At 46.6% G+C, this 12,126-nt stretch overlaps 1 long non-coding RNA gene across 1 annotated transcript; it reads right to left on the bottom strand.

Moving 5' to 3' along the window:
* Positions 1-6,275: 6,275 nt before the first annotated feature.
* LOC131278602 (uncharacterized) lies at positions 6,276-9,427 on the bottom strand. The gene is made up of 3 exons (XR_009185984.1): positions 9,240-9,427; positions 7,032-7,303; positions 6,276-6,764 (listed from the first exon to the last, which is right to left on the bottom strand). It is a non-coding gene; the product is annotated as an uncharacterized lncRNA (long non-coding RNA).
* Positions 9,428-12,126: the final 2,699 nt, after the last annotated feature.

The raw sequence follows: 12,126 nt of genomic DNA, 5'->3' as shown, positions 1-12,126 counted from the left end.
CTGACAGCCTCTGTGTTACACAAATGTGGCCAGTCTCGAAGCCAAACTCAGCATGTAAATGCAATGCCTTCCCCCCAGCGTGGGACATGACACCTGGGGATGATCCTCCCTGGCACCGAGGGATCACTACCAAGTACCAGCTGATGATGCAACTAGAAAATGACCTTGAATTAAAGGTTCAACGGGGACCAGCAGAATATCCCTGTTTACATATAATAACAGGAGTTGAAAATGCTGTTTGACCTAAATTAAGGGGGAAATGGAAAGGACAAATGAGTTTATATGGCTATGAGTCTCTAAAAAAGAGTCTGGAGGTTGTCAGAAGGATTCCCTTTATGCACACCTGAGCAGAGTCTCAGAGACAGATAAAGTAGATACAACCCCAGGTATTGGTCCTTTTGAGGGCTAAAGAGACCCACAGGCTCTATGGTCATGGCAGATGGGGTTCACTGCCATGTCAGTTGGCCCTTCTTTGGAGCTGGTGTTTCTGTGTGATGGAGCTGGACTCAGATGGGATCTCTTTTCACAAGCCTTTCATGCTACTTTACTGGAATTGTAGTTGGTGCTGGGGCTTAAGATATATCTAGAGGATTTGAATCTCTGGACTGACAATATGATAGCCAGGCCCTGACCTCAACAGACTTCAGCTCCTACACTCTGATTTATTGGACTTACTCCACTCAGCTAACATGGAGTTGAAGAATGTCAACCACCACACCATGGAGCCTAGAGTGGCCTACAAGTGAAAGCAGGAGGATTGCATCCAATATCCATGTGGAATCTAAACCCCATCTTGACATAAATGTGGAATGGACACAACCAAGCCAAGGTCCACAGGAAGGAGGAATACAGTAAGGATCAGAGTGGACTTAATGATATTCTATTCATGAACAATTGTAGTTAATAATCGAGAAAATGTGGCATTGATGTGGAAAAAGTGGCCATGGTGGCTGCTGGGTACGGGGAAGGGGAGGAAGAGAAGAGATGTGGAGGCATTCTCAGGACTTGGAGTTGTCCTGGGTGGTGCCCCAGGGACAATTGCCAGATGTTGTATGTCCTCCCATGGCCCACTGGATGGAACGTGGGAAAGTGTGGGCTATGGTGTGGAACACGGGACATGGGGTGCAGCGATGCCCGTAGATGTACTCACCAGACGCAATGGATGTGACATGATGATGGGGGAGAGTGTCATTGGCGGGGGGGGGGGGGGGGGGGAGTGGTGGGGTGGGGACAGTGGGGGCGAATGGGGACCTCATATTTTTTTAAATGTAATATCTTTTAAAAAAATGAATAAATTGAGTAGATTTTGGAAAAAAAATAGAAAATCAGTAAAGATTTAGATTACTTGAGCAGCACTATCAATCAAGTTTATTTTCATTGACATTGTAGAATACTCCATCCCTTCAACAACAGAGTTAAATTTAACAACAGAAGAATGCACATTTTTCTCAGCTCACAAGGAATGTTCACCAATATAGACAATATTCTGGCCATAAAGTATACCTCAACAAATTTAAAAGAATAGTAATCAAAGTATGTTCTTAGACCACAACAAACTTACGCTTGAAATCAATAACATAAAGATAGTTTGAAAATGTTCATATGTTTGGAAATTAAACAGTACATGTCTAACTACATTTGATTCAAAGTCTCAACAGAAATTAGAAAATAGTTTTAGCTAAATAAAAATGAAAATGCAACTTATCAAAAATTTGTAGGGTGCAGTGAAAGTAGTACTTAGAAGTAAATTTATAACATTAAGTATGTATAGTGGAGAAGAATAAAGAAAAAAATCCATAATCTAATTTTCCCTCAGGAAATTAAAGAAAGAAGAGCAATTTACATCTAAAGCAAGCAGAAGGAAAGAAATAATAAAAATTCATGCAGAATCAATAAAATAGAGAGCAAGAAAAAGATCAATGAAGCTTGTTCCTTAATGAAATGGACAAACTTCTAGCCAGGATAACAAAGAAGAAAAGAGAGAAGTAACAAATTACTAGTGAAAAATGAAAAAAAGGTCATTATCACTGATCCCATGGGTACTACAAGTAAAATAAAGGAATACTCTAATCATCTTTTTGTCAACAAATTCAATGACTTAGATGAAATGGACCAATTCCTTGAAAGATACAAACTATGAAACTCACTCAAGTAGAAATGGATAACCTGAATAGTCCTATTTCTGTCAAAATAATTGAATGAATGACATATAATCTTTCAAAGAAGAAAATGATGGATGTAGGATGACTGAATACCTGAAAGTAACTTGTTTCTCTCCCTGTTGCTAGGATATAAAGGAATGTGTTATATGGAAAATAGAAGGTTATGAAATGCAACCCTCTCTTGTTGCCAAATTCTGCTTTTGGTGGTTAAGAACATCCTGTTGAAGCAATGAAGTATGAAAGCCAGCTTCAACCTGTTGGTCAGATCTGCTCAGAAGTAACCCCTTGCTGTCCTCACTTCAACTTACTTAATTAACATAGTAAAATTCCCACCCAGGGGTGGAGTTATCTACTCATTTTTAATCATGCAATGTAAGTGCAAGCATGATTTCCTGAACTTACTAATCATATAATTATATAACCAGCTAAGTGTGTTCATCCATATGCATAATAGTTAATGTATAATCAAAGCAAATGCTAAGTAGTAACCTAGGTATTTAAACAAGAATAAAACCAAAGCATGAGGAGTTGGGTTGGAGTCATTTTAGACTGACCTTGGCTCCTGTCTGCAGACATAATAAATGTCTGCATAATAAATAAGTTCTACCTAACTCTCTTGTTAAAGTTTTTTCTCTGGTTATCCCCAAATGCCCAGCTCTGGGGCCTAACAAAAGCACAAGACCAAGATGGTTTCACTGCTGAATTCTGTCAAACATTTAAGGAAGAAATACACTAATTCTACACAATCTCTTCCAGAAAATAGAAACAGAGAACACTTCCTAACTCACTCTATGAGGCCAGTATTACCATAATATTAAAACCAGAGGTATTAATTTCCTAGGGATGCCATAACAAATTATCATGAACTGGGTGACTTAAAACAATCGAAATTTATTCTCTTACAGTTTTGGAACCTAGAAGTCCAAAATCCAGGTGTTGGCAGGGTTGGTTCCTTCTGGAGGCTCCAAGGGAGGATCTGTTCCATGCATCTCCACTAGCTTTGGTGTTGCCAGCAGTCCTTGGTGCTCCTTGACTTAGAGCTGCATCACTCACATATTGCCTCTGCTGTTACACGGCCTTTAATCTGGTGTGTCTTTGTGTGTCTAAATCTCCCTCTCCTTTCTCTTACAAAAACATCAGCCATTGGATTTAGGGCCTATACCGTAATTCAGTATGACCTCATCTTAACTTGATTACATCTGCAGAGACCCTTTTTCCAAATGAGGTCACATTCACAGGTATTGGGCTTAGGACTTCAGTGTATCTTTGGGGATGGGGCAGGATTCTACTGACTACACCAGATAAAAACATTACAAGAAAAGAAAATGTAGACAGATAGCTCTCATGAACATGGATGCGAAAATCCTCAACAAAACACTAGCAAATTTAATCCAACAATGTATTAAAAGAATGCACCATGGCCATGTGGTATTTATACCGTGATTACAAGGGTTGGTGTGTTACTCAAAAAATTAATCAATATAACCATTTATTCAACAATCCCAAATAAGAAAACTCATATTATCATATCAATTGGGGCAGAAAAAGCATTTGACAAAATCATAAACCCATCCATATAAAAATTCTCAGCACACGAGGAATAGGAAGTGTCCTCCTCCAAACGTGATAAAGAATGTTTACCAAACTACAGCTAATACCATTCTTTTTTTTTTTAATTATTTATTTATTTTTAAAAATTACATTCAAAAAATATGAGGTCCCATTCAACCCCACCGCCCCCACCCCCCACTCCCCCCCACAGCAACACTCTCTCCCATCATCGTGACACATCCATTGCACCTGGTAAGTACATCTCTGAGCATCACTGCACCCCATAGTCAATGGTCCACATCATAGCCCACACTCTCCCACGTTCCATCCAGTGGGCCCTGGGGGGATCTACAATGTCCCGTAATTGTCCGTGAAGCACCACCCAGGACAACTCCACGTCCTGAAAACGCCTCCACATCTCATCTCTTCCTCCCATTCCCCAAACCCAGCAGCCACCATGGCTACCCTTCCCACACCCATTCCACATTTTCTCTGTGGACATTGGATTGGTTGTGTCCATTGCACATCTATGTCAGGTGGGTGCTTAGATTCCACATGGATACTGGACGCACTCCTCCTGCTTTCAGTTGTAAGCACTCTAGGCTCCATGGTGTGGTGGTTGACCTTCTTCAACTCCATGTTAGCTGAGTGGGGTAAGTCCAATAAATCAAAGTGTAGGACCTGAAGATACCATTCTTAATGGTGAAAGGCTGGACTCTTTCCACCTAAGATTCAGAACAAAGAAAGAATGTCCTCTCTTACCAACCTGATTCAGTTGGGCCACACACTACCTGAAGTAATATCTTGGAGACATCTTATTTACAGTGGGTCCACACCCACCAGAATGCAGACCAAGCCCAAACTGGGGTACACAATTCAATCCACCACTCCAGATACATGAATTAACAATTACAGGTAAGCAAGGGGAGAAGGTTATAATCATCAGTGTGGTGATGGATTCAAATTGGAGACATCAGTATGAATTCATGTCTTATTTAATAAAAATCCAGACAAATGCTTATAGAATATTTATGGATATGTGCATATACACAGGTGGGTGTATGCACATGTATTTCAGTCAAGAGGGCCTAGAAGCAACGACACCTCAGTAGCAACCAGCATTCCTAACACCCAAACACTCCAATGCTTAAAAATTCTCCAATATAAGCAACTGCGGTTCCTTAGAGGTGAAGGACTGGTTCAGGAAATGTACAAGATAAGCCTTGAATTCTTGTAGTGCCAAAAATTAATAAATGCTTAAAAAAGAGAGAGAGAGAAATCCAAAGCAATGATTGGTATATGTCAAGAGACACAGGAGCCAAGTAAAAGCTGGAACAAGTGAACAACAAAATAAAGTATAGGATTATAACCTAAAATATAAAATAAGTACCCATGAGTCCACACTGATATAAATACATGATTTTATAAATTTATAAATATATAAAAATAAATGAATGAGGGAACATAGAAGAATCTCTCCTGCAGAAAAATTCCAAATAACTTATGTAGCTACTCCACCCTCAAGGAGAAGCATAACTCCCACTGCTGAAGTATGCGCTGCTCACAGTGACTTCCTTCCAAAAAGTACAATATAGAAAAGGAGAACAAGTGTAGAATTCTGACAGGCACTACCCCGGGGTTCACGGAAACACCAACGGTGATAAATCATGCTGACACAGACACCAGGGAGGATGATGAGAAGGGCACCCTACCCCAAACCCCTCTAATCGTGGGAAAAGCATCAGACAAATCTCAGCTGAGGGACATTCCGCAAAATACCTGACCAGTACTCCTCAAAACTGTCCAGATCACCAAAAACACGGAAGGTCTGAGAAACTGTCACAGCCAAAGGAGCCTAACAAGACATGGCATTTAATGTAATGTGGGATCCTGGGTATAGAAAAAGGATATTAGAGAAAAACTAAGTATGGACTTCAGAGAATAATAATGTATCAAAATTGGTTCATTAATTGTGAGCCACATAAAAATGAAAGATGTTAATAAGAGGGAATTTAGGTGTGGGGTATATGGCAATGTCTGTACTGTCCTCCTAATTTTGGTAAATTTAAAATTTCTAGAATAAAAAGTTTATTTAAAACATTAAAAAATTAAAAGATGAAAGGCAAAAAGCAAAAAAGCAAAGCAAAACAGTAACAAGAAACTACAATGGGATACTGCCTCCACCCACTAGAATGGGTAAACTGAGAAAGATGGACAATTCTGACGTGTCAAGGTTGTGGAGCAATTGCAACTTTTGTACATTGCTGGGGAACTGCAGAATGGCACTGCCAATTTGAGAAACAATGCGCTCATTTCTCCTTCCACAATGCAGCAACCCCACCACCAGGAATTTATCTCATAGATATGAAAACATGTGCAAGAAAGGTTTGCACAAGGAGGTACATAGCCACTTTATTCATAATAACTCAACAGTGGAAACAATCCAAATTCCCATCAATTGTTAAATGGATAAGGAAATTGTGGTATATCCATACAATCGAAAATTAAGAACTAATAAGGTTATTAAAGAATAACAACAATAATAACGATAATAATGAGGAATAATACTAATGGTTATAATAAGGAACAACAAAAATCATAAGAATAAGGAACAATAATAATATGAGTGATAATATGATAATAATAAGAATAAGGTAATAAGGAATATAATAATGATAATAAGAAGTCATAATGATGATAAGAAATAACAAAATAATAATGACAATAAGTAATAATAAGAATGGTAATAATAAGATTGAGTCATAATAGCAATAATAAGGAATAAAAATAATAATGATAATGATAAAGAATAATAACAATAAGGAATAAACTACTACAGCATGCAACAGCATAGATGACTCTCAAAAGGATTACATTAAATTAAAACCAGATCAAAAAATTACACAATACAAATATGCAATTTTAGAGGTCAAAACTGAAGTAAGAAAAAAGCAGGTCCTGGTTGCCAGGGTCTCGGGTGGGAGGGAGAATTCCTGGGGCCCGGAGATGCCCTGTTCGTCCGTCGAGGATGTGGTGAACAAAGGACCGCACCTGTCGTTAAATACAAGCTTGTTTCAGGCTGGGGACTTTTACGGTAATAGGGTCGATGAAATGCGGAGGCAGGGGAGGGACAGAGAGGAGTGAGCGCAGGAAACACCTGCCAAGGCGGAATAACCTTTTCACAGCACCGCTCTGCGTTGCTCCATTTCGGTGCTCGCGGGCACCTGGCTCCCCTGGTCGGACAGGCCTGCCCCAGCCAGCGCTCAGCTCCCCAAAGGGCTCAGGGCCTGGACCTGCAGTTTCCCGCTCAGTACATACCTGGCGAATGGGCAGCCGTGGCGATGGAGGGTGGCGGAGGAGACGTTTCCAGCAAAAGGGAAAAACACGTGGGCGCACGGAGGCACGAGACGTCAGCTTGGTGAAGCTTACCTGGACCCCGGGGGCCCCTGGCCAGCACTTCCTGAACGAGGGCTGAGTAAAGAGCAGGAGCTGAGGACAGGAGCTACCTGCCCGAGGTCAGGAGCATCCCCGCCCCGTGCGCACACAGGGGAACGGTGTCTCTCAAAGCCCCGTCTGCGCTTCTTTGGACCCTGGGAGGGAAGGGATGGGGTCTGGGTTAGGCGGTGCCCGGCCAGGTGTGGCGGGGCGGTGCCTGGGAGCCAAAGCCAGGTGGCCCAGGTAGGTGAGAGAAGCTGCAGCCCCCGTGCCGGACAGGCTGGAAGTGCCCGAGCCACCTCGCCATGGGGACCGCAGGGCACAGCTGGCTGCCAGGCAAACACCCCGACTAAAAAGCTCTTGGTTTTCTCAGCGTAATTAGAAGTCCTGCCGTTCGGCAAGTCACGGGCCTGCGTTGGAAAAGAGAATCGATTGACCGAGGAAACCCCGTGGGAGACAGCGCCTCCGTGGCCAAGGAGCCTGCCAGCTCCCAGGCCACAGACTCCACGAGAGAGGGGGCACCGGGCGCGGCGAAGGGCGCTGGGGCGGGCACGGGAGCGGGGGCTCTGGGGGTCTCCCTGCTGAGAACCTCCGCTGCAATCACTCGCGGTTCAGGTTTCCCCTGCCTGGAGAGGCTTGGCTGGCCAGAGCAAATGAAGGCAGCGGGCGGCGCAGCTGCCCATCGGCGGAACGGCGGGGGACGTGGCCGGGCTCTGCGTGGCGCGGACCTTCGCCAAACCCCCCTGCGCCTCGGTGAGGGCGATTAGCCGAGCTTGCGGGCGGGGTTCCGGCGGCCGTGCAAAAGCAGGGTTGCTTAGTGCGGTGGTCTTTTGCTCGGCTCCATCTGCGGCCCCCTTTTTCATCGAAAGCGCTTGGCTTTTTCCCCAGGGGCAGGGGATGGCGTGGGTCTTTCAGGAGATGGAGACTAGATTTGTGCTTGTCTCTGGAATTCAACATTCACTTAAAAAGAAATCCCAGGACGTGCAAACGGGGCGTGATGAGGCAGACCGCGCGCGTGGGACCTGGCCTCCCCGCTTCCCCCCAGGAGTCCAGAGGTGGTCCCGATTGCCCCTGTGTCCCTGAGGCTGGTAAGGACCACCACGCCCCGACCTCAGCTCACCCGCGAGGCTCATCCGCCCAGGTTCCACCGCGCAGGCGCAGCCAGCTCGCACCCACCCGTGTGCTGCAGGTGAAGTGAAGAAGGTCACCCAGCCGGAAAGGGGAGTGGCAGGACTAACCCAGAGGTGGGACCCCCCGGGACTCCCCAGCCAGAAAGGGTCTTCTGAAAGGAGCCACCTCTGCAGGACGCCCCCTGCCTACAGCCGTGTGGCCCTGGCTTTGCAGGGCTCCTGGACGGGGTGGGCTGCGGTGGTGGGTTGATGTATACCCCTCAAAGAAGACATGCTCTTCCCCTTAATCCGCCTTCCCCTGGGAAGGGCCCGTGGACCTTTGGAAGATGCTCTTTTTAGTTAACTGGGCCAGTGCAATCAGGTGGGTCTTAATCCCCCTCACGGGGCATCCTATCAACAGAAGAAGCCAGAATCAGAGAAAGCCTCAGGGAGAGCAAGAAGCCAGCAGGCGGCCAGAACCCGATGAGGTGGCTGGGTGTGTGTGTGTGGGGGGGGGTTGCGGCAGGGCCAGCCAAGGAACCCAGGCATGCGGCCAGCAGGGCCAGAAGGCTTGGACTTAGGGGACCCGCCTGGGGTTTGGACTTCTGCTCTCTGGAACTAATTGCTGCTTGCTGTTCAAGCCAACCCACTGTGTGGGATTTTAATAGCAGCCCTGGCAAATTAATCCTTGATTATGTTTTCCCTTTTCCTAAATGAGTACACCAAGGCTCCGAGCTTCCTGGGGAACTAGAATGTGAATTCCATCTTTAAACTTAGGCTCTTGACACAAGTAGCCGTGCCCAGTCAGTGTCCCTGCATAGCTACCTTGACTTGTTCCAGAAATGATTAAGGTTACTAAGACTATATAAAACACACAGACCCTGTAAGCAACGAGACTGCAAAACACAGAAGCAGAAGGCAAAAGGAGGAGGAGGAACAACAAGAACCAGGTCGACTCAGAAACGGGGCTAAAGATATTTACCATCTCTCCAACCTTCCTGGCAGCCAACGAGAAAAGAGAAATTCCATCAACTGCTCAACTCTTCCCGGTTCTTCTCCGGGTCTCCCTCAGCTGGACCCTGCATCATGCCTGCCACATGCTGACCGGAGCCTCGGCTTGTGGCTGTTCCCGTCACTCCACGAGGGCAGTGGCAGACTCATGCTCCTTACTCACTGAATAACAGAAGGAAGGAATGATCCAGCCTGATCAGTGCCTGCGTGTTCTCCGTGACATGAGGGGTCCCCAGGGGTTACCCATGACCTAGAGTGGACTTAAGAGCAAGACCTGGCCAGCTGTTGGAAGTGCAGGGGTGGGGAGGGAATGACTCCCAAGAGTGTCCCCTGTCCTGCAGTTTCAGGCCAGGCCTTCCTGGGGATTGGGGCTGAGCAGAGGGAGGGAGATAGATCCAGAAGACAGTTAAAGGAGGCATGTGAGGGGGCTGGAGCGAAGAGGGTGACTTGCCTGGTCTGAGGTGGGCAGGAGGTGGAGAAGGGGGGTGGGCCGTCACAGGGAGGACCTGCAGCCCTCGTTGGCTGGCCTGGCCCTCCCCCTGCCCTGCGCGGACGCAGCCTGGTGGAATAGCAAGCCTCAGTATGCATCCTCTTGGGTATGGCAATTTCAGCACTAGGAATTAACCCTGGAGATTCTGAGTGTGATTCGATAGAGCTGTGCATATGTGGGGGTTCACTGTGGCCTTGTTTGTAATTCTGAAAAAAAGAAAAGATCTCGAGAAGTCTGATGACACGAACGATCAAAATATCATGCAATGGCAAAGCAAGTACCCTGAAGCCTGAGGCCGTGGAGCTGTGTTAATTCCATGTGTCTCTGATCACAGTATGTTGCCATGTGGCAAAAGCAGATGGCAGAACTCTAAACAGATCAAGAATCTGTTTTTTCTCTTCTACATATCCATATATATACACATAAAGGAAAGCCCAGAAGGGAGCATAGCAAAATTCTTAACTGGTTGTCTATGTGTGGTTGGATTATGGAAGTTTTTTTTTTCTTATTACTTATCTGCATAATCTAGATTGCTTCTGTAAAACAAATAGGTACAGCCTAAAGGGTTTATAACTCTACCACAGCATGGGCCAGTATTGAGATGAGGCTGTGTCTTTGGCCACATAAATAGAGGCCAGAAGTTGATGCATATGGGAGGTGATGGTTGGGTGACTATTATGCCTATTTGGGGGCAGCACATTTGAAAAGTAGAGGAAGATGATGGACAGACTAGAGCTAGTCCAAGAGGGAAAACAAGGATGAGGAGCGTGGAAGCTATAGATATTTAGCCCAAAGAATAAGAGTGGGGCAGTTGAAGGCAACTGTTTCCAAATCTCCAGGGAAATGAGAAACACACTTGGTTAGCATGACCCAAAGAGGCAGACACAACAAGGAGGAGACTGCTGGACTAAGTACGTAATGTTCTTATAGTTAGAATGGCCCAGGTGTTAGACAGTCACCCACAGAGGATTCATCCAATTCAATTCATTCACTTATTCAGTAAATGTTTGCTGCCCCTAAATGATGTTTCAGCACTGGAGGACAAGTGGAGGTGATTTCTCCTCCCACAGCATTTATACTTATTAAGGGAAAGGTAGTAATGATAAAATGCAAGGCAGTCATGATGAGGTGGTCTTTGCCAGAAGTTTCCAGAAGGTGTGTGGCTGGGGGTGGGGGTCATTGAGGGATAGTGGAGACAGGTCTCTTCAGACTTTGGGTTTCTTGGACAAATACATTATTTTTATTTTATTTTACTTTACTATTTTATTAATTTAAAATTTTGGACAAATCCATTTTTTAAACTGTAAAGGCTTAATCACCAGGTCGACTTCTTGTCTTCATTAAGAATCTCAAATCGAAATGGTCTCACATTGCCCCCAAGGAGCTTCCCCTTTGGAAATATAAAGGCAGGAAAACAAATCCATTTACTTGGCTCCGGGCCCGTCTGGGGGGGCTCGAGTCTGGTTTAGGCGCTGATGGAAGATAATTAGGCAATGCGTGTGGCAGCAGCCCCCTGCTCCTTCGGGGTCCGCTAAATTCAAAACGGGCAGGATTAAATGATCCTGGAAACGGAGGTGCCTTCCAGAGCTCCTGGGCGAATGGGGCCAAATCAGCTAGAGGGAGGCTGTAGCCGCAGGCGCCCCCAGCCCCCAGCCCCCGCGGCAGCGCGCTGCTTTTCCTAGGGCCTTGTTTATCTTTCTCTCGTCCTCTCTCTCTGTTGATTTCTTTTCCTCCTCCATTACCTCATCCAGCTCCTGCTCTGAGCTGGCTCTGGGCCAGGTCCCGGAGCCGGCGGTTCCACGGCCAGGCGGCTCACCTGGAGGGGCAGCAGCCCTCGCGCGCCCCTGTGTCTGCTTACTGCTCCCACTCTGCGCCTCTCTAAGGACACGGAAGGCGCCCCGTGGAGAGGACGGGACGAGGCTGCCGTCCTGGCAGCCGTGGCAGGAAGCGGAACCGCGAAACCCAGCTCGCACCGAGCCCGGGGCATCCCGGCGCCAGCCGGGCTTCACGAGAGTTTCAAGGCAGGCTCCGCGGGCGAGGAACGCGACGGGCCGCGGCCTCTCGGGATCCCCGGCGCGGCAGGGATGGCTGGCGGGCGTGGGACGCCAACACCTGGCAGACGAATTCTTCTAGACTGCGCGTTCATCGGTCTGCCTCCCCACTCCTGCCCTCCCCACGCCCCGCGCCCAGGGCGCAGGCCCTGCTGACTAGGCCGGCTTGTAGGACAGGGAATCAGGGGGCGGATCCGGAACCTGGCAGAGAGTCCACGTGTCCTCCCGTACCCCAAGGTGGCTGCTGGAAGAACTGGCGAGAACCCTCATTCAGAAGGCGATTTCCCCTGGAAGCTAGAAGCCCGGGATCCTCTCCA

The sequence above is a fragment of the Dasypus novemcinctus genome, chromosome 5 (genome assembly GCF_030445035.2).
Source record: "Dasypus novemcinctus isolate mDasNov1 chromosome 5, mDasNov1.1.hap2, whole genome shotgun sequence".
Classification (NCBI taxonomy): Eukaryota; Metazoa; Chordata; class Mammalia; order Cingulata; family Dasypodidae; genus Dasypus; species Dasypus novemcinctus.
The sequence above is the reverse complement of the archived record's forward strand: the minus strand, read 5'-3'. Positions and strand labels throughout refer to the sequence as shown.